General features: G+C 48.1%; 1 non-coding gene across 1 annotated transcript; it reads left to right on the top strand.

Moving 5' to 3' along the window:
• Positions 1-6,441: 6,441 nt before the first annotated feature.
• Positions 6,442-6,513, top strand: trnae-uuc (transfer RNA glutamic acid (anticodon UUC)). Its single transcript has one exon. It is a non-coding gene; the product is annotated as a tRNA-Glu (tRNA).
• The last annotated feature ends 1,088 nt before the right edge of the window (positions 6,514-7,601 follow it).

Below are 7,601 nucleotides of genomic sequence, written 5' to 3'. Positions count from 1 at the left end.
TGTCCAAGCGTGATGCCATCACCAAAAACATCTTCCCCTCCACTTTCAGCCTTCCAAAGGCACCGCTCCCTCCACGACACCCTGGTCCTCTCTTCCACACGGCACCTTCCCATGCGAGTGCAGGAGATGCAACACCTGCCCTTTCACCTCCTCCCTTCCCACCTTCCAGGGCCCAAACATTCCTTCCAGGTGAAACAGCGATTTATTTGTAATCGCTTTGCTGAACACCTCCGCTCAGTCCACAAGTGTGACCCTGAGCAATTTTAATTCCCCGTCCCACTCCCACTCTGACCTCTCTGTCCTCGGCCTCCGACTCCGTTCCAATGAAGCTCAACATAAGCTCGAGAAACAGCACCTCATCTTTCGATTAGGCTCTTTACAACCTTCTGAACTCAACATTGATTTCAATAACTTCAGATCATAAACACTGCTCACATTTTTTCAGAGATCAAGTGCTGGTTATGGTTCTAATGTTGCCATTTACAGCTCCTCTAGACCCATCTTTTGTTTCTTTACTTGTCCCATTACCACCCTCCTTGCCTTGCACCATCACCCCTTTTGTTATTTAATCACTCCTGCCCTCCACCCTATCAGAGACCTTCCCTTTTGTTCTTTCCTCCCCTCCCCTTCCTCCCCCATCCCTTTCCCTGACTCTGTACTTGTTTAAAAACTGTTTAATCTTCAACCTTTTCCAGTTCTGACGAAGGGTCATCGACCTGAAACATTAACTCTGTTTCTCTCTCCACAGACGCTGCCTGACTTGTTGATTATTTACAGCATTGTCTGTTTTTATTTCAAATTTCCAGCATCCGCAGTATTTTGTTTCTGATATCTCCTTCTGTGGCTCGGTGTCAAATATTGTTCAAAAACGCTCCTGTGAAGCACTTTGGGACGTTTTGCTACATTAAAGCGCTATTTAAATAGTTCGGGCAGAAGCTCAATCACTGATGTGTGGCGCTGTGATCGTTTCGTGGTTCGTCCTCTGCGTTGTGGCCGCAGCAACCTCGGTTCGAATCCGAGTCACGGCATAATATGCGTTGCTAGTTTTGTTCTCTCCCGCGCTTGCGAATATAATACAATACATCAATATTTAATAAATGAAAAAAACATTTTTTTTGGTGGCGAAAACCTATTTATTCCATCAAATCCCAGCACTCTCACATGCCTGTACTTGATGTTCCACAGTTCAAACCCGCCTCTTCTCCCAGCTTTTTCTTCCTTCCACAATCAATAGGCCGCCTTTCCTTTCCTCCTCCCATTTCATGGACACTTTCCTGCTCCATTGCCGACTCCAACATTCACTTTCACGATCTCATGCCTTAAAGTTTGTTCTGCTACGATGGCTGTTTCCATTGGGCACATGTCCCATTCGCACCAATGTTCATTTGTGCCTTGAAACCAGTCGATACATTTCGATCTGCGTGACCGCTCGACAGACAAACACGACGAAAGCAGGGCTGGTCTCTGGAAAGACAGCCGCCCGAATGTGCACGAAATTTATTTGTGGAATCTTGTGATCCAGGGGATGGTAACTGAAGAACTGGGGTTTTTGTTTTGATGCTTGTTGGCTCTTTTCTCTCAGCAGTTGAGTTGCGTGAGCGACGGGCAGCGCTACAGAGCTGCGAATGGCGGTTGAAAGGTGCACATTTGGCAAGTTGGGGCGGTGCAGTAAGATCGGAAGTGTTCCGCCTTGATCTTAATAGTTCTGTTGAAACGTGCAATTGAATCGAGTAGAGGATAAATGTAAAGAGCGCCTGTGGGGAAAAAGGAGCGATTACAGGCCATGAGCGGAAGGTCTTTCAAATTCTCGTGGCGCAGGACGCTGTGTGCGGAAACGGCAGATTTTAAAGTGCGTGTGTCGGAAAGTAAAGTGCGATCTTGTGTGTGAGAAGAGCACAAGAAAGTTGTGTTTGAAGCTGCGCCCTTGAGGCAAGTTGCAGGTTGTCAGGAAAACTGCTCCAGTGAAAGCTCAAAAATAAACCCAGAAACTGCTGGCAACACTCAGCAGGTCAGGTAGTATCTGTGGAGAGATACTCGCTTTACCGGGGGCTTCATTGTGCACTTTGATTAATAGTAAAGACCTGTACAAGATGGACGGGTTGCACCTCATCGGGGCTGGGACCAATGTCCTCGCAGGGATTTTACCCTTGACTTATCAGCGAGCGATACCGGCCTTTCCTGGGCCTCAGCTATTTACAATGTACATCAGTGTAAAGTATCCAAGATATCTGACCATACAAAGCCACGTGGGAAAGTGAGCTGTGAGGAGGACACAAAGTGTCTGCAAAGGGATACAGACAGGTTACGTGAGTGGACAAGAAGGTGGAAGATGGAGTATAATGTAGGGAAATGTGACGTTATTCACTTTGGTCGGAATAATAGAAAAACAGAATATTTTTAAATGGTGAGCAACTATTAAACATTCGTGTTCAGAGACTTGGGTGTCCTGGTGCAAGAAACACAGAAAGTTAACATGTAGGTACAGCAAGCAATTCGGAAGGCAAATGGAATTTTGGCCTTTGTGGCAAGGGGTTGGAATACAAGAGTAAGGAAGTCTTGTTGCAATTGTACGGGGCTTTGGTGAGACCACACCTGGAGTACTGTGTACAGTTTTGGTCTCCTTATCTAAGCAAGGATATACTTGCCTGAGAGGTGATGTAACAAAGCTTCACTTGGAGATGAGGGTGATGATGCCTTTCCTCGTGGACTCTGACATGCTGTCTGCCAGAAACATATCCCCGTACACTTCCAGTCGGTCTGGGTCTATCCAGTCCCACAGAGCCAACGGCAGTTTCATGCCCGAGCACCAGTTCCAAATCTGCCCCGGTGACGAGGAGGTGTCGACATATGTCTTCACCGCCTGGAGGTCATTTGGTGGGCGGACCGCCCGCTGTTAAAACAAACCGCGGGAAATTCCCTGCCGTTCAATTCAACGGGAATCAAAATGGTCTTGGGCCGTAGCACAAAGTGGGTGATAGCGGATTGGCCTGTTGAAAGAGAGAGCTCTGATGAAAGGTCATCGACCTGAAAGGATGTTTCTCTCTCCACAGATGCTGCCTGACCTGCTGAGTGTTTCCCGCATTTTCTGTTTTTATTATTAATATCACCTGAGCTCTGTCGAGCGTTTGTTGTTCGATTCACTGATAAAGCTGGGAATTGAGGGGAAGCTGGTTCATGGCGAACCCCAGCTCTGAATCCCCCCGGCAGAGAGTTCAAGGAATGTTTAATACAAATGAGATTCAACGACAGGATCAGAAAATCTCTCCTTGATGGTCGGTCTCATTCTCCCGAAGTGAGGAATGAGCGGGAGGGGCAATTCCACCCGGGGTTATATTTTATTACAAGAGGATGACCCAAAACAGCAGTTTACTGTGGGTTCCGAAATAGCTCAGTTGGTAAACCATTGAACTGAAAATTTTAAGGATCCCTGGTTCGATCCCGGGTCTTGGCAGTTTTGGGTTATTTTGTTTCTTCGTTTTTGGGCCGATTCTCGAACATTTATTTACACTGACATTTTTACCCGACACTGAACGATTGGGGATGGAATAGAGAGACATCAAGGATGTCTGTATTTAGCTTTTATTTCTCTATTTCCTTCTGCCTTTCTCTCTGATTTTTGTCTCTCTCGGTGCCCGATGAACATTTGATTTGATGCATTTGTCCTAAACTGATGCCTTTTCCACATCTCAGGGCGGTCAGACACGCTCTGTCTGTTTGTTACTGCTTGTGACCATTAACGGGAACAGGCCGCGAGTTAAACATTTATCAGGAAACCGCCAGAGAGATAACACAGCGGGAATAAAACACATTGCCTCACATTGTTAGACACCGAGTGACACAGATTGTAATGTGTGTCAGAAAACAGACCCGGAAAACAGAGTCCGAGAAAGGAAAGAAATAGAGAGATAGAAAAGAGTCATAAAAAGAAAGAAAACCCTTTCTCCACCCCAACAACAACAACTTGCATTTATATCGCGCCTTTAACGGAGTAAAACGTCCCAAGGCGCTTCACAGGAGCGATTATCAAACAAAATGTGACACGGAGCCACATAAGGAGATATTGGGACAGGTGAGGTAGGTTTTAAGTGTCTTAAGGGAGGAGAGAGAGGTAGAGAGGCGGGGAGGTTTCGGGAGGGAAATCCAGAGCTTTGGGCCCAGTCGGTTGAAGGCACGGCCGCCAATGGTGGAGCGATGAAAATCGTGGATGCGCAAAAGGCCTGAATTGGAGGAGCTCAGAGATCTCGGAGGGTTGTAGGGGTGGAGGAGGTTACAGGGATAGGGAGGGGCGAGGTCATGGAGGGATTTGAAGACGAGGATGAGAATTTAAAATTTGAGATGTTGGTGGACTGGGAGCCAATGTAGGTCAGCGAGCAGAGGGGTTCTCCTCCTGAACGGTGGTTTGAATGTTTGGGGGGCGGGGCTGTGATAAATATCTCGATTTAATATAATGATCCCACTTTTCAACTACCCCGAATTATTACAATGCTGACCTGGAACAATCTAGAACATACTGCAAAACGACATTAAGATCAAAGGTCACTTTAGCAAGGAGTTTAGAAGATTCTTCTAAGAAGGAGAAGGCTCAAGAAATGGACTGTGACCATTCCATGACGGCCTATTTATTTGTGTCCAGGGAGAGGGATGAGACACATGAAATGTTTCACACATTTCAAATCTCCGCGGTCAGACTGCCGATTGTTTATTGATCAGGAAGATGGCTGGTAATAATCTGAGACCCAGTGAAGAGGTGAGAACAGAGCAGCAGGGAATGATCCCAGAACAATAGGAGCCAGCAGCTCACCGTCTGGTCCCTGTGTCAGGGACAATGCACAACACCTCAGCTCCAGACCAGGAACAGAGAGCTGCTGTTAACGTGGCCCAGCCCTCGCAAACTGCTGCAACTGTGGGATGGAAATCAGACTTTGGATCTTGGAGGCTGCTTTAGTGGCTCAGTAGCTCTTCGAAAGAATGATTTCTATTAAAGAGCAGGGCTCTGCTCCATCACAGACTGATACTGTGCAGTACATGGCAGAGTAAAGCTCCCTCTACACTGTGCCATCAAACACTCCGGGGGACAGGTGCATCAAGGGTTCGATCAAGATTAAATCTCCGTCCACACAGTCACAGAGGATGTCATTTGTGACTTTGACAAGGGCCGTTTCAGTACTGTGGCAGGAGTGGAAACCTGATTGGAGGGATTCAAACATGGTGTTGTGGGAAAGATGGACATGGATTTGGGAGGCGGCAACACTTTGGAGAGGAAAGGGAGGTTGGAGATGGGGTGGTAGTTTGCAAGGACACAGGGGTCAAGGGTGGGTCTTTTATGAAGGAGGGCGATGAGAGCAGATTTGATGGGGAGGGGGACAGTACCTGAGGAGAGGGGACCGTTAACAATGTCAGCTAACAGGGGGCCAGGAAGGGAGGTTGTGTGGTCAGCAGTTTGGTGGGAATTGGGCCGAGGGAGCAGGATGTTGGTCTCATTGTCAAGAGAGCTCAGAGAGGGGAGATAGGAGAGAAACTTGGTGGGCTTGGGAAAGGAGGGGAGCGGCAGAGGCAGCTGAATGGATGGTCTCAATCTTAGTGACAAAGAAGTCCATGAGCTCCTCGCACTTTTTGTTGGAGGTGAGGGTGGAGGAGTGAGGGGAGTGGGGTTTAAGAAGACGGTTTGTAGTGGAGAAGAGAAGCCGGGGGTTATCTTTACATTCCAGGATGATCCTGGAATAGTGAGCGGTTTTGTCAGAGGAGACAGGACCCGATAGTGCTTTATGTGGTCCAGCCAGATCTGGCGATGAATGGTTAACCAGTTGTCCAGCATAAATGTTCAAAGCTGTGTCCCTTGGACTTAGGGGAGAGGAAATGAGGGCAGACCCAGGGGGAACGACCAGGGTGAGGGGGAGTGATTGTTTTAATGGGTACAAGGGCGTCAAAGGTGGAGGTGAGGGTGTGATTGAGCAAATCAGTAGCTGCAGAAATGTCGTGGTGAATGGAGGGCCAAAGACTGGACAGTTGGGAATTTGAAAGTGCCGTTGTAAGTAACTTGGGGGGAGAATTTTTTCCAGGGATGAACACGGAAGGAGGTGGGTTAGTCCCATTCCCCGGCTCTTTCCCCACAGCCCTGTGAATTTTTTAAACGTCAAGTATTTATTCAATACCCTTTTGAAAGTTACGATTGAACCTGCTTCCACCTCCCTTTCAGGCAGTGCATTCCCAATCACAACAACTCGCTGTGCAAAGAAATCTCTCCTCATTCCCCCGCCCGTGGCTTTTTTGCCCATTTATCTTAAATCTGTGTCCTCTGATTATTAACCCTTCCATCACTGGAAACAGTTTCTCCTAATTTACTCAATCGAAATCTTTCATAATTGTGAACACGTCCATGAAATCGCCCTGCAACCTTCTGGGTGTCGCCTCAGAGCCCTTCCTGCTGGTCCTTCCTTCAGTTCCCATGTGGTCTAGCGGTGAGGATTCCTGATTTTCACCCAGGCGGCCTGGGTTCGACTCCCGGTGTGGGAATACCAGCCTTTCAGTCCCAGCCTCGCAATTTGCCTGCAGTCCGGGATGTGGCTGCTGCTTCCTCCCTCGCTTCTGTGTCAGTCCCACAATCACACTGAGAAATGAGGTAAACCACAGCTCTTAAAGGGACAGTGCACAGAAACCCCAACCCTGCAAGCGAAAGGGAAGCAAGCAACAATGTCCCGACAGGTCACTCAGCAGCTCATGGCCAAGTGTTTGACTACAATCCTTTTATCATTTACTGTAAAACCCGAGTCTCAGTGAAACACACACAGAACACTCTGGAAACACTCAGCGAGTCAGACCAATTAACTGAGAGTCTCAATGAGACAAGGAACGAGACACGGGCTCTTCACAAATTGTCACGGGATCTTTTACACTTCGGAGCAGAAAGAAGGGACCGCCATTAAACACCTCATTCAAAGGACAGCACCTCTCACGATGCAGCTCCCTCTCAGCACGACACAGTCAGTCTGGATCATGTGTCCCAGTCCTGGAATGGGAGCTGGAACCCACACCCTTCTAAACACCAGCCTGACTCCCTGGTGTTACTCTCACCCCCGGCTAGTCATGAACCAGACTGTGCCACTCCCAGAGTAACTGATGACCACAGCCTCAGCCCTGGGTCCCGGTCTGCACCATAACCGCAGCCTGTCACCGCTCATAGAAAGTGGCGTGGGATTCCTGAGTTCATTCTGTGATGTGCAATGGGGGAGTGGGACTACATGGATTGATCTTGCATGGAGCTGGCATGGACTCGATGGGCCGAATGGCCTCCTTCCGTGCTGTAACCTTTCTATGATTCTATGATTCCATGTGGGTGGAGAGGGATACAAGGAAGTGATCAGAGATGGCCTTATCCATGATTGACATGATCGGGAGTAGAGAGGCCACGTGAGATGGCAAGGTCGAGGGGGTGGCCATGAATATGGGTCGGGGAGTTTCTATGCAGGGAGAGATTAAGGGAGGATAAAGTATCACATAATAGACTTGTTTTAAAAATTGAAGCCCATGGGATTAAACGGACAATGGCAGCGTGGATATAAAATTGGCTCAGGAGCAGAAAACAGAGAGTTGTGGTGAACGGT

This window comes from Heptranchias perlo, chromosome 35, assembly GCF_035084215.1.
Source record: "Heptranchias perlo isolate sHepPer1 chromosome 35, sHepPer1.hap1, whole genome shotgun sequence".
NCBI classification, from domain to species: Eukaryota; Metazoa; Chordata; class Chondrichthyes; order Hexanchiformes; family Hexanchidae; genus Heptranchias; species Heptranchias perlo.
The sequence above is the reverse complement of the archived record's forward strand: the minus strand, read 5'-3'. Positions and strand labels throughout refer to the sequence as shown.